The 19,685-nt window shown below is 45.8% G+C and overlaps 1 non-coding gene across 1 annotated transcript; it reads right to left on the bottom strand.

Annotated features, from left to right (window-relative positions):
• Positions 1-3,542: 3,542 nt before the first annotated feature.
• Positions 3,543-3,615, bottom strand: TRNAG-GCC (transfer RNA glycine (anticodon GCC)). Its single transcript has one exon. It is a non-coding gene; the product is annotated as a tRNA-Gly (tRNA).
• Positions 3,616-19,685: the final 16,070 nt, after the last annotated feature.

Genomic DNA, 19,685 nt, shown 5'->3' with positions numbered 1-19,685 from the left:
GAGGGTCAGACAGCATAACTAAGGGTATATTCTGGACCAGTATTATCGCAGAGACATTTAAATATATATATATTTAACTTGTTTTTAAACTTTTAATTTTGAAATCATTTTAGATTTCCAGAGAGTTGCAAAGGTAGTACACAGAGTTCCCATAGACCCTTCAGCCAGCTCCCCGCTACGTTAACATCTTACATAATCATGGTCCATTTATCCAAACTAAAACATTAACACTGGTACAACACTATTAACCAAATGGCCAGCTTTAACTGGATTCCCCATTTTTCCACTGGGGTCCTTTCTGTGTTCCAGGATCCTATTTCCTTAGCCAGTGACATTTCTTTTAGTGGGGAGGCTTGGCGGGGGGTGGGGGGGTGGAGTGGCCGGCAGGTCGCTTTCTATTGTTCCTTCCAATCAACCTTTTCCAAATAATCAAAATATGACACGAAAGGTGGCGATGGCATGGGGATGGTGAGGTAGAAGCACTCACCCTCTGCTGGGCTGTTGGGACTTTGAACAGGGAAATGAACCGTTCTTCCCACATGGGGCTGGGAGGACGATTTTCATCTTAGATCTAGTCTTTTTCTTAAACGGACACATATGGGCCTAAAAACAGCAGGGAGTTACTTTTTTTTTTTTTGGCCGCTCTGCGCAGCTTGTGCGGGATCTTGGTTCTCTGACCAGGGATGGAATCTGGGCCTCCCACAGTGGAAGCCCCGAGTCCTAACCACTGGACTGTCAAGGAATTCCTGACTCGTTACTTTTAATTCATTAAATTTCTGGGCCATTCCATAGCCCATTTTCCCATGGCCTGGCACAAAACACGTTCCTAGTTACTTATAAAAACTTCCAAGCAGTTGGCATTTATCAGCAGTCTTAGTAATTCAGTGAGAACTGAGGTTACAGCTGTCACAGGAAGTTGAAACGAAGGCTGCTGAAATCACACCCATTCCGAGGCAGGGTGAAAGTTATACACTGAGTAGAATTCAAGCCCGGAAGGTGGAGGTGGCTGAGGCGTCAGGTGGAGAAGGGTGGGATGCTGTGGAAGAGAAAATACACGAGGGAAAGAAAAGCAGATGATGCGGCTCTGGAACTCAGAGCTGGTTTACAGACCTTCTGGGATTACTGCTAAGCCCTACATCCATCAGTAAGCACTAGCGCTGCGGAGCTCTCACCGACCGCTCCCCCTTCCCCACCACTTTACTGGATCACCACAGACCACCTACTAAATGGTCTTCAGTCCGTCCCCTTCCTCGAATCCATTCCCAGCATAGGTATTTACCAACTCAAATCACTGGAGAGTGCGGGCCCCATCTAAGCGAGAGCATTGCTTTTCTGGGGCTGCCTTAACAAAGTGCCAAAAACTGGGTGGCTTAAACAACAGAAATTTATCATCTCACGGTTCTGGGGGCCAGAAGTCCAAAATCAAGATGACAGCAGGTTCCTCCTGAGGGCTGGGAGGGAGAATGCGCTGTGCTCTCCTCTAGCTTCTAGTAGTCCCAGCTGTTCCTTGACTTATAGATGGCATTCTCCCCACGTCCTCACATTGTCTCCCTCTACGTGCATCTGTCTGTGTCCAAATTTCCCCTTTATATAAGGACACCAGTTATACTGGATTAAGGCCTGTCCTGGTGACCTCATCTTCACTTGATCATCTATCTGCACAGACCCAATTTACAAATAAGGTCACTTTCAAGGTTACAGGTAGGACTTCAACATCTTCGGGGGGGCACAGTTCAATCCGTAACAGAAGGTTCCCACCTAGCTTTGGCTGATGGCTATCATAGAACAATGTGTGGCTAGAGAAGCTGGAATTTAGGATTTCTTGTGAAACCACCTGATTTTTAAATATCGGCATCTAATTAAATATAAGTAAACTGTTTCTAATACCATGACTGCCAAAAGTAAGTCAACCTCTACTCCATGGGGTTCTCTCTAAAAGTCTGATCCCATCCTTCCCTTTTATGGGATTAAGGCCAAGTTCCTTAGCCTGGCACACGCAGCCCTCCACAATCCAATTCTTTTCTGTCTCTCCAGGATCCTTTCCCACCACTGTTCCTGCAGTGCCCCTCCCCACTGTACCATCATATCAAAAGACCTGTCCTTTTCCAAACATGCCGTGCTGTTCTACACCTCCGTGACTTTGCACTCTCCCTCTGCCTGATACCCTCTCTCCTCCAGTTGATCAGGAAACTCCTGGCCATCTTTCAAGTACTTTCTCATTGCCACCCCCAGGGAAGACCCCCTGAAGTCTTCCCTGTCCATCCCCCATGTAGTTAACCTCTTCCTTCTCTAAGCCTCCACTGCACCCTACATTTCCCTAGTACAGCACTCAACATTTTATTTGCTATTATTTGATGACACGTCTGCCTCCTGTCTGGACCACAAGCTCTTTGAGGATAGGGACTGTTATCTGGATCACCTAGCACAGATCCCAGCACACGGCAGGTACTCAATAAATGTTGAGTAAATGAATACTCTGCACAACACCCAATTAGGTATCGTGAGGGACCCAAAGAAGCATCATGTGGAGTCCCTGTCCTTAAGGTCCTTACAGTTCAGCTGGGTTCACAAGATACACACCAAAGAAAAGGCAAACCATACCGGTGGTATATGACAACAGGCAGAAGGAGAGGCTCCTGGGGCCTCTGGTGGTCATCCTCATGTGGGACAGAAAAGATCCTGTTTTAGTGGCCTGATGGAGTACTGCTTTGTAGAAAGAAAGGTCAAGATAAAACCTGGCTAACTTTCCGGAAAGAGTGAATTGCTGCACTGCATGCTCGCAGAGATAAAGTTGACTGTGGTGGCTCATGACAAGAAGAGAGAGTGGGGCAAGGAGAAGAAAGCAGGAGAAAGCCCAGGGAAACAAAGCTGGAGAAAGAGGAGGGGTAGAAGTATGAAGAGGAGGACCTAGGACCCATACTTGTCTCACATCCCTCTCCTGCATCCGTCTTCCCTGCATCAGCGTATTTCCAGGCTGCTACTCATTCTGCCTTAAACCTACCGATAATTCCTTCCAGAGTCCCCCATTTCCCTGCTCAGCCTTTATAACGACATGCTCCAAAAGGGCCGTCTTCGTTGCTGTCTCCGACTCCTCTCTGCCTTTTCTCTTTAAACCCTCCTCATGCAGGTGCGTGCTCCACCTCTGTCTACAGACACTGCTTGCCGAGATCACCAATGACATCTACATTACCACACCCAATGGCCGACTCCACGTCTTGTCATCCTTGCCACTGTTGATCTTGAGTCACTTTATTCCCTGGCTTACAGGGTACTACACTCTTTTAGTTTTCCTCTTACCTCCCTGGCTGTTCCCTGTTAGTCTCCTTTGCTAATTCTCTTCATTTCTTTCACCTCTAAGTATGGTAGGACTGAGTACTTGGACCTCTTCTCTATACACAATCACATCCCTAGCAATCTCAGCCAGTCCTATGGTTTTATTTTCATTTATTTATTTTTTTAATTGTTTATTTATTTACTTATCTGGCTGTGGCGGGTCTTAGTTGCAGCACATGGGATAATAAGTTGCGGCATGTGGGATCTAGTTCCCCGACCAGGGATTGAACCTGGGCCCCCTGCATTGGCAATGCAGAGTCTTAGCCGCTGGACCACCAGGGAAGTCCCAGTCCTATGGTTTTAAATACCATCTATGCTGCTGATTTCCAAATTTGTATTATCTAGCCTAGGCTTACACCCTGGGCTCTAGACATTTATCCAACTCCTACTCTGTATCTTCACTTGGTTGTCTCTTAGGTGTTTCAAACCAAGTGTGTCCAGAACTGAACTCCTGATCTTCCCCCACCCTCCAACCTGTTCCTCCCATTGTCCTGTATATTCCCTCCCTCTTATCACAAATAGGCAAATTATACACGTATTTATTTCTGTCTCTCCTTCACCACCAACTTGAATGTGAGATCCGTGAGAATCGGGGCTGTGTCCGTTTTCGTTATTACTATAGAACAGTGCCTGACACATAGTAGGCTCTCTGTACACATTTTGTTCATGAACAAATTGAGGCATTAGGGGCTTAAAGCATAGTGGTTAAGAGTGTGGGCTCTGGGGCCATAGTCTGGGTTCAAATCCTGGTTCTGCCCTTTACCTTATGCAAGTGGAACCCCCAGAGTTTCAGAGTCTCTAGAATGAATACCAGGAAACAGCCTGAGAAGAGTTTGCTGCTTTTGATCCTAATTGGACATTCATTTACCAGATAGTCACTAAGGAACTCTGAGATGGCAGCCCTGCGCTAGGCCCTGGGAGTACAGTAATGAGGAAGGCAAGTCCCTGGTCCCAAGAGCTCACAGTAAATGGCAATCAGCTGAGTACTGAGAGGGTACAGGGAGCAGCGGCTAACCTAGGCAGGGGAGGGACAGCAGGGAAGGCCTGCTAGGGATAGGGGCAGCTGAGCTAGGGAGACCTGAAGGAAGTCTGCAGGCTGAGAGGAAGGGAACGTGGTGCCAGGAAGAGGAAAGAGCACAAATAAGTGCCCAGAAGAGAGAGTGAGCCTAGCACAGTTGTGAACTGCAAGTGGCCTGCCCTGGCTGGAGCCCTCCGGCTTCTACTGGTGAGACTGCACCCAAGACTGCGGAGTGGGTGGAGGCTGGAGCGCCAGGGCCCGTGAAAGCCCTTCAGGGTAGGGCGAAGACTTTAAGGATGATGACTAGAATCACAGGATCGCAGGCTCTTGAGCTGAGGGATTTGATGGGTCACACAGTCACTCCTGAACCCCTTCCCTGCCTTTTTTTTTTTTTTTTAGGTAGACAAGTCACCATTTATTTTTCTGAGATGGTTTGCAAACACAGTCTGTTCAGAAAACAAAGGACAGGTGTGCTACAGTTAAAAACCAATCTGAACTTTGCAGGTGGATTTTAAAAGGTGAGCATTTAGTGTATAAACTGCTTACTATATTCTACTGAATCTAAGATGCACTTTAAAAATTACCATCTTTGGAATGGGATGTCTTTTAATCGGTTGATATCAGAGTTTAACTGGTACCAGTTTTTCTTTCTTGGTATTACATGAAATAATGGTGCATTCTACAGTTGACAACATCTTAAATTTGATGATGTATTCTACTAGATTGATAGAATGGCTGATAGCAGGATTTTGTTAAATAGCTATGTCTTCTACTGAATATTTTTTTACAAAAATTTTTTTTTTAATTCTGTTAAAGTACACATAGGGACTTCCCTGGTGGTCCAGTGGTTAAGACCCCACGCTCCCAATGCAGGGAGCATGGGTTCGATCCCTGGCCTGGGAACTAAGATCCCTCAAGCCACGCGGCACAGCCAAAACTAAATAAATAAATAAATACACGTACGTTGTCGTGCAGCCATCGCCACCATCCATTCCCATAACTCTCGTAGATCTGAAACTCTATCCCTAGTAAACAATAACTCCCCCTCTCCTCTCCCTCCAACCCCTGGCAACCATCTTTCTACTTTCTGTCTCTATGATTTTGACTACTCAGTACCTCATATAAGCAAAATCATACAGTATTTGTTTTTTGGTGGCTGGATGATTTCACTTAGCATAATGCCCTCAAAGTTCATCCATGTTGTAGCACATGTTGGAGTTTACGTCCTTTTTAAGGCTAATATTCTATCACAACATTTTGTTTATCCATTAGTCCTTAGATGGACATTTGGGTTGTTTCCTCCTTTTGGCTATTGTGAATAATGATGTTATGAACACTGGTGTACAAATATCTCTGCATTCTTTTTCCTTATAAAATAGCATTAGATCTCTCTCTTTTTTTTAAATTTAGTTTATTTACTTATTTTTGGCTGCATTGGGTCATTGCTGCTACGCGCTGGCTTTCTCTAGTTGTCGGGAGTGAGGGTTACTCTTCCTTGACGTGCTCTGGCTTCTCACTGCGGTGGCTTCTCTCGTTGCGGAGCACCGGCTCTAGGCGTGCAGGCTTCAGTAGTTGTGGCTCGCAGGCTCTAGAGCGCAGGCTCAGTGGTTGTCGCGCACGGGCTTCGTTGCTCCGCAGCATGTGGGATCTTCCCGGACCAGGGCTCGAAGCCGTGTCCCCTGCATTGGGAGGCGGATTCTTAACCACTGTGCCACCAGGGAAGCCCTATCCCTGCATTTTTAAAAACTAAAACAAACCCCAAAAAGTACAAAGAAGAAAATAACACATATTTTCCATCACCTGGAATAAACCATTGTTTACATTTTGACATTTGTTTCCAGCGTCTTCTTTATGAATATGCAGTTTAAAATTCCTTAATATAGGGCTTCCCTGGTGGCGCAGTGGTTGAGAGTCTGCCTGCCAGTGCAGGGGACACGGGTTCGAGCCCTGGTCTGGGAGGATCCCACGTGCCGCGGAGCAACTGGGCCCGTGAGCCACAATTACTGAGCTTGCGCGTCTGGAGCCTGTGCTCCACAACAAGAGAGGCCGCGATAGTGAGAGGCCCGCGCACCGCGATGAGGAGTGGCCCCCACTTGCCACAACTAGAGGAGGCCCTCGCACAGAAACGAGGACCCAACACAGCCATAAATAAATAAATACATAAAAATTAAAATTCCTTAATATAAGAATGCACTGTCATTTTTTTAAAGAAAAAAATTAGAATTTACAAAGAAAGCTGAGGTTCCTGTTCACCTCCACTCACTATCCCAACTCTCTGCCCCTCTCCCTAGAGAAAGTCACTTTTCAGTCCTTTCATTAAAAAAAAAAAATTTCTCTTATTACATATGTTTGAAGATACAGAAAACCCACAGTTCTGTTTGATATGTTGCAAAAACCGTATTATGTTGTATGCATTATTCTACAACTGTTTTTACTTAATAGATTTTGAACTCTATGCATGTCTCTGCATATATAGATCTAATCTATTCCTTCTAACAGCAATATAGTGACTCATTATGAATACGGGCCTTATTTTATTTATACTTTCCCTATTCATGGCCAGTGAGCTGTTTTCAAGGGTTTGTTATTAGATATGGTCGTGCAATGGACAGCCTTCTTGAATACATGTGCAAGTATTTCTCCAGGGTAGAAACCAAGAAGGAGAATTGTCAGGGCACAGGGTATGAATATTTTCGGTTTTACTAGATAAGGACAAATCGAGAGAATCCATTTCCCCACAACCCCACCAATCCTTGACGTTGTCTTATATTATTCCTTCCCTACATTTTTTTAAATGAGACGAATGAGGCCTGGGGCTGTACTGCTTTCTCACAGTCACGGAACAGGCTAAGTTCAGGGTCCAGGCTAGACCCCTCCTCAGCTGGTACCCGAGGCACAATTTTGCACCACGCCGTATTGCCCCTGTTAGCTCTCCCTGGAAAATCCAGGAAAGACCCCAGTGTAAGGCGGGTGGGCGGGGACGGCATGGCTAAAATTCTCCAGCATGGTGATTATACTGTGAGTAGAAATGATTGCAAATCCTCCCAGAAAATGGCTTCGCCCTGCAGATCTTTTCCCCCACCCGAGGCAGTTTCTACCTGCAGTTTTCAGAGCTGCACACAAGGATGGTGATTGGCTCTTCCTCGGCCGACACAGGGTGGGACCAGAAATGGCGTCTCCAGCAGCCTGTTTTTTCAGGGCAGCAGCTCCTCCGGGAGGAGGGGGCGGCCAAGCCTCGCCGGGCTTGTGGAGCCCACAGTGGCCGCCCTGAATCCGGGCAGAGGCTCGCCAAGCCGGACCGCAGCATCCAGCACCAAGCCCTGGCGACACCTCCCTGCCACTTGCAGCACCTCGGAGAAGGTGGGCTGCCTCTGGCGGGGCCTGCAGCCGGCGGCCGAGGGGCTGGAAGGGGGCGAGAGCCGCAGAGAACGGCACAGAGGAGATTTCACCGGGACCTCCCAGCCGCGCCCACCGAAGCACGGGCAGCGGCCGTCTGCCGTTCGCTTTGAGGGAGCAATGGAAGGCTGGGCCGGCACTTCTCTCTCCCCAGCCTCCGATCAGGGTGTCAGCTCCGCGAAAGGGACCTCCAGGGAGGGCGACGACTAAACTCTGCTTGGGCTCCTCCGAGAGGCATCCGGTGAAGCTGGGTGAGGTCCCGGACCCCAGCCCCTCTTAAGAGCCAGTCCTGGCGTGGGGTGTTTCTCCCCAGGAGCTGGTGGCCAGATTTCCTTTTTCCTCCCCAAGGCAGGAAAGATCAGTGGGATAATTTGAGGGAAAGAACAAAGCTGGCACCGCCCAGGCCACTTAAAGAGCCTGGAAGGCTCCCTTCCCCTCACAGTCGGAATTACTTGGAGGGCTGGAATTTTTTGTTAATTTTCCTTAACAAAAGTTTCTTCTTAGCTACCACCTTTTGAGCCCTTGCTATGTGCCAAGCACTGTACTAGGTGTATTATCTCATTTCCTCCTCATGAAAACTCTAAGACATTACAGGTTCAGAGAGGATGAGTAATTTCCCAGGGTCACACACACAGTGGCAAAACTGGGATTAGGAATTTCTCCCAGATCCTGTTTTTTAATTTATTTTATTTAAAAAAGTATTAAAAAGTAACTATTTGCTTACTTTTGGTAATCCTTTTGAAAAAATAACACTGCAAACATCACCATACTATTTTTACTCAGTGGGAGGAGTGAACAGGACACTGTATTGCTGGTGAGAGTGTAAATAGGTAACACTTTTCTGGAAAGCAGTTTGGCCATTTGAATCAAGAGCTTAAAAAACTGTCCACACCCTTTAATGAGAAAATGGTCACTCTCTGCAGAGATAGCAGTAACTATCAATATGTAAAATGCATATTCCCTAGGACCCAGCAATTCTGCTTAAAGGAATCTATTCTACAGATGGATGCACTAACACATGGAGAACATGGTATATACGGAAGGACATTCATTACTGCACTGCTTGAATAGCAACAGATGGGAAACAACCTAAAAATGTACCAATGTACCAATTGATTAACCATTTCCATTTAAGGAAATTCTATGTAGTATTTCTAGAAAATAGGGCAGTTCTCTATTTTACATATGGAACAATCATCAACAAATATTAAGTGAAAAGAGAAAAAAGTATGTATATGATGTGCTACAAGTTTTATATGGAAAGAGGAATATATATATAAAAAAATTTTTTTTCCAGAAGAAAGATACACAGACAGGTAATAGTGTTGCCTTTAAGAAGGAAAACCACAGCCGAGGGACCAATTAGGAGAAAGACATTTTTTTCATTGTGTAATCTTTAGTACCTTTGGAACTTTTACCATGTGTACGTATTAGCAATTCAAAATTCAACTTAAAAAAATAGATTCACTAAAATTCCTACCTCTAGACCCAGTAATTCTCCTTTCGGGAATGTAGCTTAAGAAAATTATTAGATTTTACACAAAGGTTTATGCAAAAAGATATTCACTGAGGTGTGATCATAGTGAGAAAAATGTAGGCAACTTAAAAGTCCAACAACGGGGGACTTCCCTGGTGGCACAGTGGTTAAGAATCCACCTGCCAATGCAGGGGACACGGGTTCAGTCCCTGTCCGCGAAGATCCCACATGCCGCGGAGCAACTAAGCCCGAGCACCACAACTGAGCCTGTGTGCCACAACTACTGAGCCTGCGTGCCTAGAGCCTGTGCTCCTCAACAAGAGAAGCCACCACAATGAGAAGCCCACGCACTGCAACGAGGAGTAGTCCCCCCTCACCGCAACTAGAGAAAGCCCGTGAGTAGCAACCAAGACCCAACGCAGCCAAAAATAAATAAATAGATTTATTTTTTTTAAAAAGTCCAACAACAGAGAAAAGAAAATTATGGTATGTACATATAATACTGTCATAAAATCACAGAAAGGGTGTTTACAAAAATATTTTAGTGACGTAGGAGAATGCTTATAGCATTACGTTTTAAAAAAAACCAGGTGGAAAATTATCTATGCAATATGCTCTGATCACTGTAACAATAGCAGGCATAGACAATAATTGCCGAAAAGTAGACAGTCATAACTGCTGAGTGGAGGGACTGTGAGTGACTTTGTTCCCCGCTATAAAGCTTTGTATACTTACCCACTTTTTTGCAATGGGCATCTATGTCTTAGATAATCTTTAAAAAACAAAATTTAAGAATAAGTCCCCACCGTATTTAGAAAAATGAAAGATATACAGACACATTAACCCAACAATTCTACTTCTAGAAATAAACCCTGCATAAATAGATGCACAGGTTTGCAAAGTGTTATTATTAATAACAAAAGATCATAAACAACTCAAGCATCTATCGAAGGAGACCACTTCAATAAGTACAGAACATCCATAATGCAGAATATGAAGCAGCAGTTATGGAGAATGGGGTAGGTAAACCAACATTAAAAAAAATCTGCAGAGTAACATATTATTGTGGCAGGGAAAGCAACTTGGAGAACAATATGGATGTTATGACTGCATTTATGCTGAAGAAAGGAAAGCTGAAACTCTGTGTTTGGACATAAATATATGAAGGACATTAAATTGTTAACAGTAACTGCCTCTGGCGAAGGGAATACACTAAAAGAACACTTTTCCTTTTGACTCTACATTTATCTGTGGTGTTTGCATCTTTTATAAAATGTGTTCTCATAGCATTCGTGTGATTTAAAAAATAATAATAACAGGGGCAAAAGTATAAGCATAGAGAAAGATCTGAAAAGATACACAACAAAATGATCAGTAGTTTCCAGAAGGGATGAGGGATTGGGACTTAAGGTGATGGGCCATTTTCTCAATTTACTTCATATACCTTGGCATTGACATTTTCTTTAATTATGCCCACCCATGAACTACCTCCATAATTAAAACAGCAATATCAAAAGCCCTCCTGGTAGGCAGTAGCCTCTGCATTTCCCCAGCTCTCTGCTGTCCCTCCACACTAGGGCTCTCTTCTCAGGTGACCACCCTGCTCACCTGCAATGCCCAGGAGCGCAAAGCCCCAGATGACATCAGGACACCAGCCTCGTTTCTCCTCTGAGGAAACCGAGACGCTGAGACACGACCTCCTAGCCGCTCTGCAGGGAAAGTGGACTTGGGCGATCTGGATCCCAGGCCCCCTCTCTCCTACCTTCAATTTCCAGAAATAACCCATAGGAGGGGAGAGCCAGGACTCTTTCCTCCTGGTTAGGGAGGACAGGGCTTGAAGCCACAAATTAATGATATCAGTGTAGTGTCAAATGAGGGAACAATAAACCCCATCATTTACCGAGTTCCCTCTGGGCTCAGCTTCAAGCTCCTTTCCCAGACAATGGCTGGTCACAGCCCCTGCCAGGTTTTCCAGAGAGACAGCAACAGAGCCCGGGGCCAAACTGGCCTCTGGTGGCGAACACTCTGGGATTCACCTCCAATGACTTATCCCCTCCAAAGAGGGAGCTTGGGGACCCTCCCGGGGCCCAGGAGCTCAGCGCTGGAAGGTCTGTTTGCTCCAAAAGCTGAGCAGGAGGCAACTGTGGGGCAGCGGGAGGGCACTGGCCTGGAAGCAGAAAACTGGGGCTTCAGGAGCCAGCGCTGCCATGTCTCCTTTTGTGACCCTGGCAACTCACCAGATCCTGCGAGTCTGGATGTTGGGGGGCAGACAGGAACCTCTGTATCTGGGGGAGAGAGGGCGGTGCTGAGCCCCTCCCCCACCATGGCTGTCTCAATCCTAGATGTTGGTGAAGCTGCTGGTCCCTCTTCCCGCGCAGCTGCTGCCTGTCTGTCTCCATGGCAACCAGGCCAAAAGACTAATTTGCCAGGGTCCAGGCTCCGGAGCTTACCTTGGAGCTGGGTTTTAGTTTGCCTTTCTGGAAACCAGTCAATTGCCACTCCCTGCCTCTGACAGCATCCTCTAGCCATTGCATGGGCGGCACCCTGGGCCAGCTAGATAAAAACACACTACTTATCCTTTATAAATCTTATCCCCTTGGAGAGAGGAAAGACAGCCTTTACGCCCAATGGCCTTGTAATCACTGGTGATTTGTGTTTCAAAGACCCCATCCCTCTCCCTAGTTGCTCTGGGCTGCTAGTAGGGATTTGCAAAAAGAGATGGCTTAAGGGACAGGTCACTTGCACCCAGGTCCCCAGTCTTACGCCTTTCCCTTCCCTCAGGCTCCTCACTGCTCTTTGCTGGCCTATGGCTGGGTCCAGGGGGCCTACTGTCGCCTGTGTGGTTCTCACAAGCCTGAAACATAAAAAATCTTGATGATCACCTTTCTCAGAACATCACGGAGGGTCAGGCAGGTATTCAGAGGTTTACAGACCTCTCCCTTGGGCATAGTAAAATTTGCCTAACCTCCTAATTTGCCTGGCTTCCTCCAGGGCCGTTTTTAATTGGACAGCTATCTTTTTCTATCTGTGCTCCGACACCCTGGCTATAAGCTTCCTAGAGGACAGGGATTATATGGCTGCCTCTTCCCAGGATTCAGCACACTGCCTCGTACACAGCAGGTGGGTTCCTGAACACCTCAATAGCACAGAAGTACCTTTATGCACCAACCAAAAAATCTGACTTGAGTCAAGGGACTTGTTCTAGGCCTAGCCCTGCAGTTAACTTGCTGTGCAGCTTTGAGCAAGTCTGTTGCCTTTTCTGGGCCTCACTCTCCCCATCGGTGACGTAAGTTGGACTTGTGATCACTAAAGTCTCCACTCTCTCTGTCTCAGGGAGAAATCCACAAAGCTCTCGTAGGGGAAATTGGATCAAAATCAAGATAAATTAAGGAAGAGAAAAAGTCATGAAATGGCAGCTACAGACTGTAATGTCACAACTGAAAAGGGCTCGGAGAATAGACAATGCAGTCTATGCAGATTAAATACCATCCAGGAGGTGAGCTCTGGAAAGCTGAGTACCTGCCCCACGCATAGTACCCCTGAGGAAGGTGTCCTGAGGAGTTCTCTCTGCATAAGGTTGTAGTGGATTATGATTAAAACCAATTCTGCTTGAACCAAGGATGGGATGACCTGATGTATGCCGGGCCCGAGTATGGAAACCAACTCGTACCACGGTGGCTGGGCTCAAAACTCTGCCTGATGGGGCGTTACATCGGTCAGAAGCAAACCAATACAACTGGACCCTCTGTCTCTCAGGAACCACCAACCACCAACACGAGGTGCTCATGGAGAGGGTGGGACCCTGGAGCTCAGGTTGTAATCTGAATAGCTCAGCACTGACTTGGAAGGTTAGGGATCCAGAGCATGTCCAGCTAGTAGCTGAGATTGTTTCCTAAAAATCTCCCCTCTCCCCGTGGAATCTCATGACGAAGTTCCGTCACTGAATTTTATTTACGTGGGCTTCTTCCTGCAGCCAATACACACAGACATACACACCTAAGAGAACCCCAGGGTGATCGCTAGGCTCCATCCCAACAATGAGAAACAGCCACCACACTTCCCTCCGATACCCTGTGCTCCAGCTACACTAAACTATACTCCCCCATGCCATGTGCACATGGTTTCCTCTGCCCTTCCCCCTCCATCCCCACCCCTAGAACCCTCCTTCTCATTCTCCTTATGTGGAACCTTCTCTGGCTCTAATTGTTGCTCACGGTACCACTCTCTAAACTTCATAGCACCTCTGGACACCTCAGTAAAAGGTCTCCCCAATTGTGGACATCTTTTTAAAAGCCCTCACGTCTATGTGCCAATTATTTGTTTAGATCTGTGTCTCCTCCCTTTGAATTCCTCATAGCCTGGGGATTTTCTTGGGTCCCCAGTACTTAACACAGTGTCTAGCACAGGGGAAGTATTCAATAAACACTTTTCCAGCATTGAGTGAATGAATGAAAGAAACAATCTGAGGGCCGCCAGCCCTCATTTTTGTGGGAAGATGTTCAGAATCATGCCTTGCACTTGTTAGCATGTTTTTAAGACTCTCAGAGCATTTCTGACATTGTTTGTTACTTTGTTTCTCATCATACCCAAGAGGTAGGCAGGGAGAGGAATATGACTCCCTTTGGTAGACAAGGACTCCAAGATGCTGAGAGGTACAGTGACCTGCGCAAGGTCACAGGAGAGATGGCACAGAGTCATAGGAGAGTTCTGACCTCCTGACTCTGGAGCTGGGGCTCATTCCACTGCCACCACTGGCTTCCTCATGTCCCACATGAAAAGGGGTGTCAGGAAAAGGAAGACAGCTTGAGGCTAAGGATCCTTTGGTCCTTTGCGGGGAACCTTTCCTTCTTAGCAAAAGCCCAAATCCACAGCCCAAGGAAGAAGTCATCTGAAACTGTGGAAGCACTGGGCCCAGAGCCAGCAGAGCTGGGCTCCAGTCTTGGGGTTTCCACTTTCTGGCTATTTGATCTTGGGTATGTCATTTACTTTCTCTGAGCCTCAGTTCCTAAGAAGTGGCACGTGTCTTCTTCACAGGGCGATTATAGAATCTGTGGCCATCCAGGGCGTAAAAGAATTTATTCTCTGTTTCATACGCATATGAGGGGAAAGACGAAAGTGACATGGCAAATACAAGGCAAGGTGGACAAGGCCTCAAGTTCAGACCTGTGCCAGGACATGGCCTCGGAGCTCTATGTTTAAGCAGAAGTCACCGGCACAAGCTGCCCTCTGTCATATCATTCCTGCCTTTCCTGTCACTGCCCTATAGCCAGCTGGGGAAAGGGCAGGGTAAAGGGTTTCACTTCAATCTAAACCTGCAAAAAGGCATTTTCCTAAATTCCTTGACCTCGTAAAAATGATCTACTTACTGGTAGGTAACAGATTCACCAGATTCCGGCCAGCAGCCTCTTCCCAGATTACCCTTTGGCCATTTTGCTACTTATTTTCCCCTCTAAGAGGTGGGTGGGAGGTCTGTAACATACCAGTCCCGACCCTGCTGGTCTTCATTGGGGTAGGGGTTGGTAGGCACAGGGCCTTAGGGACAATTACTTTTATTAAGGCTCCAGAAAAGCCACCCTCACCTCTTCAGTTATTCAAATATTATAAGGCCTTGCAGAGCATAAAATGAAATGGCTGACTACCGCGACATTTTATACCCTCTCCCTGGAAATAGCCAGTTGCTACCTGCTATTTTTTTTTTTTTTTATGTTCCCATTATTAAGGTCATGAGTTCAGGCTTTGTTCCCACACAATTAACTTCACCTAGAGACAGGGAGATCTATTCCAAAGCTATAGACAGTGCCGTTCCTATTGTACTGTTTGGTAAATATTTACTTGCCTGTCCTATCCACAAAATAAACTCCTCAGAGGTGAGAAATCTGCTTTATTCAAGTATTTCCAGTAACTGGCACAGTGCCTAGCACATGGTAGACATTTAATAATTATAGCTACCGTTTATTGTATACTGTGCTAGGCACCTTCTTATGTATCATCTCATGTATTCCTTACAACAACTCTACAAGGTAGAAATATTATCATTCCCATTTTACAGATGTGGAAACTGAGGCTCGGAAAGGCAAAGTAACTTGTCTAGGACAACACAGCTAGGAAATCGCAGAATCAGGATTGCATAGAGGATGACTAGCTTCAGAGTCTGTTTTCCTGCCATTTTTGTAGTTGGCTCAATGCCATCCACCTCCACTGCTGGAACCCTTTCCTGCATAGTGCCACTTCTCCAGCTGAGAGGCAGAGGCTGCCTCTGATCCTCTCTCCTGTATTCCTGACTCTCTCTGGGGCCCTTACCCTTGGCTTTCCCAGTTACCTTCAGTTCTCTCAAAGCAGAATGGGCCACTTATCCTTTTTCCTTTCCTTATACCTGATGTCTGCAATGGTGGGGCAAGGATTTCTTAATACAAGTGCATGGAGCCTGACTGAAAAGGAAAAATTCACACTGATTAAAATGATGAGGCAGTCAAGGGACACTTCAGGATCCTGTCGGTCCTCAGGGAAGCCTCACATCCTAATCTGGACCAAGTCACTGACTCCCTCCCCAGTGGGGCTGATGTGATTGTCTGTTCAAATGATGACAATAATGCTGACCCTTTTCATGGGAAGGAGGAGGAGAGGAAGTATGTGGGAAGAGTTAAAGCTCGGAAGAGAGAAGATCAGAGATGAAAAAACATGAGTTTCAGGCTGAATTTAGAGTATGACATCATTCTTTTTAGAAGTCGTGTCTCTTTTAATTCATGTTTATGAAACTGCTTTTTGGAGTTCCTTGAATTCCTCATTTTGCTAATTTTCTATCTCCTATAACAAGAGTCAAAAAAAGGGGCGGCTTGAGTCCAGCGGGTGCTTAGATTCAAGCCTTTGCAGGAGAAACTAGAGACTCAAAGACTCACAAAGCCCTCTTACCCTCACCAAGGAATGAAAGATGGTGACAGCAGGAGGAACTGGTGACAGCTTGGAAGGTGGCTTTGGCTAGCTGCAGGTATAGGAGGATTTTCGGTGGGAGACAAACAGGTCTTAGGAGGGGGTCTCACTCTGAGCTAGGGAGGGGTCCTTCAACACCCGTGTATTCCCTCAGGCCCACGTGTGGGCCGCTAAAGCAGACACTGTCGTCTCAGGGCTTGTGGGCTCAGCACAGATGAAAATGGTATTTAACAGACGAGAGAAAAATGTATTCAACACCCAACCTAGTTATGATTTAGATGCAGCCCGTGGGCAGAATAGCAATGAGCTCTTATTTTAAGCAAGTGGTAGAGAGATGAAAGGAGATCAAGTGTGTTGAATCAACCCAGGTTTTTGCAATCAGTGAACTAGATTGGAGACCACACCCTTCTCAGAGAGAGAGAGAAGAGAGAAATATGAGGAGTCTTTCTTACAAATGAAGAGCTTCTCTTTTCAGAGAGGCGTGTTCATATTGCTGCAGAGTGACTTTCATCTAAATCATCCCTGGAGAAAATTTATACCCCATCTTGGTGCAGAACTCAGGAAGGGAAGGAGACTCCAGCCCCACTCCTTGGTCCTTCAGACCCAAGAGAGACCCTCCAAAAGTAAGAGATCCCTGGACTGAATGGACTCTCGTTGTCATCTAGCAAATGCTCTGACAGTGGTTCCCACGTATAGTTTTGGTGCCAGATCCTTTATATATATTATTTCATTCCAACATCGTGATAAAGTAGGTACTTTTACTTGCATTGCTGTAAATGGACAAACTAAAGCTCAGGGTAAGTGTATAGCCCAAGGTCACACAATAAAAAGGACAGAGCCAAGATCTGAACTTAGGCCTGCCTGACCCCCTAAACCCACATTTTCTCTGCTACACCACAGAGATCTTTGCTCAATTGCCACTTCTCAGTGAGGCCTTCTCTGACCACCCAGAGTAAACCACACACTGCCTCCTTCCTGGGGCTCTCTATGCCCCATCCCTATTTTCTTTCTTTCTTTCAAGGTTTTTTTTGATGTGGACCTTTTTTTTTTTAATTCTTTATTGAACCTGTTACAATATTGCTTCTGCTTTATGTTTTCTTGGGTTTTTTGGCCACAAGGCATGTGGGATCTTAGCTCCCCGAGCAGGATTGAACCCGCACGCCCTGCATTGGGAGGCGAAGTCTTAACCACTGGACCACCAGGGAAGTCCCCCTATTTTCTTTCTGTTCTCAGCACTTAAAAGCATCTGGCCTACTGTATCTTTACTTGTTTATTTGCTTACTGTCTGTTTCCTTCCCATACAACCTCCACTCTAGGAAGGCAAAGATCTTTATCCATATCCCTAGCGCCTTGGAACAGGGTCTGGAAAATGAGTGAATCATTCAGTGAATAAGTGAATGTTGAATAACCTCTTGCCTGACTTTCTGTTGGAAAGTGGGCAGAAATACATTCCACTTTTGATAAAAAGCAACCCAATGGTCCTTTAGAAAACCTGAAGGTTCTAGACTCTGACAGAATAAACAGACAGCGGGCCTGCTTTTTGGAAGAAAGGGCATTTATAGGAGAAATTGGCATCCAAGCTGTCAAAGTGGGTGAGATGCAGATACGAGGTGCTGGTTCACAAGCTAATTTGAGTGCACACAGGGATCTGTGTATAAGAAAATAAAACAGGTAACTAGAGATGCTGGGCGGACAACAGAGCTCAGTCTCTAGGAAGAACCAACAAAGCCATTCCACAGCTTTGGTATGGATCGTGTGTGTGCTTGTTGCCAATAACTTTTTCTTCATTTAGGAAGATAAGGGCGGGGGTGGGGTGTGCAGATAAGACTTCCCTGCAGCACAGACACTGACAGTACCAGAGAAGAGATTTATGAAGTCACTTTTATTTATTTATTTTTTTGGCCATGCCACCAGGCTTGCGGGACCTTAGTTCCCCAACCAGGAATCCAACCCAGGCCCCAGCAGTGAAAGCGCCGAGTCCTAACCACCAGACTGTCAGGGAATTCCCACAAAGTCACTTTAAAGCAGTAGTTCTTTAACTTGCCCCAACTGATAACTTGGGGAAGTTTCTTAACCTCAGGGGGGATTAAATGAGATAATGTATGTAAAACCCTCACTACCAGGCCTGGAACCTGGGGACCACATGACATTCACTATTAAATCAATATCCTTTTCTGAAAATCCGATAAACACAACAAACTCTCCAGAAAAATGCACATTTGACCATACACTCAAAATTTTGCATACAATTTCAGAGGGGATCGGAGCCTTCCAGAGGGCCACTGAGCCAGGGGTTAAGGACAAGTGCCTTAAAGAAACAGATGGTTTCCCAGGCCAACAAGATTTGACTATAACTCGCTAGAATATGTTCACACAACTAAAGAGACAATGTAGTGTATAGAACAGGGCTTAGTAAACCTTGGGAGCACAGAAGTGGAGAGTTACAGAGGCAAACATAGGATGTCCCCACTCGAGCACTACATACTAAGTGAAGGGTGCCCTGGCCCAGGAACCCATCTGTGTGTCCCTGGTGGCAGTGGTTTAGCCCTACTATAGAGACGTGTGTAGCAGGCCTTGGCCTGATATCTTGAACATTTTGATCATGTCATCTAATTCCCCTGGCTCTGACTGCACCCATATCACCAATCGATCTTCTGATTATAACATGGCTCTGCCAGTGGAGGGTCTACGGGGAGAGAAAGGAGAGTCTAGTCCCCTCCACTTACATTTCTCATTGTAAATTAGTACACGGGCATTCAGGGTTTGTAGAACAGTCTGTGAGTATGGCTAACCCCTCCTCCTCTGCTGACATACAGATCAGTTTTCCATGCCCATGAAGCTTCTTGGGTGATAGCCAATAAACCTCAACGTGCTGTGATTGAGAGCTCTTATTTCTACTCAATTTTCTTTTGAGTAATTTCTCTCTTAGGAATCTACCCTAAGGAAATAATTAGGAGTTGAGATGTACACATGTACATACAAAAGATGTCGACCATAGTGGATTTTCAAAAACTTTTTGAGTTAATTTTTAGATTAACATTCAGTTTTACAGAATAATATTGAGAGATTCCATATACCCTTCCCCAGTTTAACCCAGTGGTAACTGTCTTAGTCTGTTTGGGCTGCTAGAACAAGAATACCACAGACTTGGTGGTTTAAAAAACAAACCCTTATTTCTCAGAGTTCTGGAGACTGGGAAGTCTAAGACCAAGGCACCAGCAGATTACATGTCTAATGAGAGCCCCTTTCCTGGTTCATAGATGGCTGTCTTCTCACTGTGTCCTCACATAGTAGAAGGGGAGGAGGAACTCTCTGGTGTCCTTTTTATAAGGGCACTAATCCCATTCATGAGGACTCTTCCCTCCTGAATATCCTCCTAATCATCTCCAGAAGGCCCCACCTCCAAACACCATCACAATGGGGATTAGGTTCAACATATGAATTCTGAGGAGACAAAAACATTCAGTCTACGGCAATAATATCTTGTATAATCATGATCAAGGAATTACCATCCAAACAATCGACAGATTTCAC

Source organism: Aethalodelphis obliquidens, unplaced genomic scaffold (genome assembly GCF_003676395.1).
Source record: "Aethalodelphis obliquidens isolate GAN/ISIS:26980383/991018 unplaced genomic scaffold, ASM367639v1 scaffold9, whole genome shotgun sequence".
Classification (NCBI taxonomy): domain Eukaryota; kingdom Metazoa; phylum Chordata; class Mammalia; order Artiodactyla; family Delphinidae; genus Aethalodelphis; species Aethalodelphis obliquidens.
The sequence above is the reverse complement of the archived record's forward strand: the minus strand, read 5'-3'. Positions and strand labels throughout refer to the sequence as shown.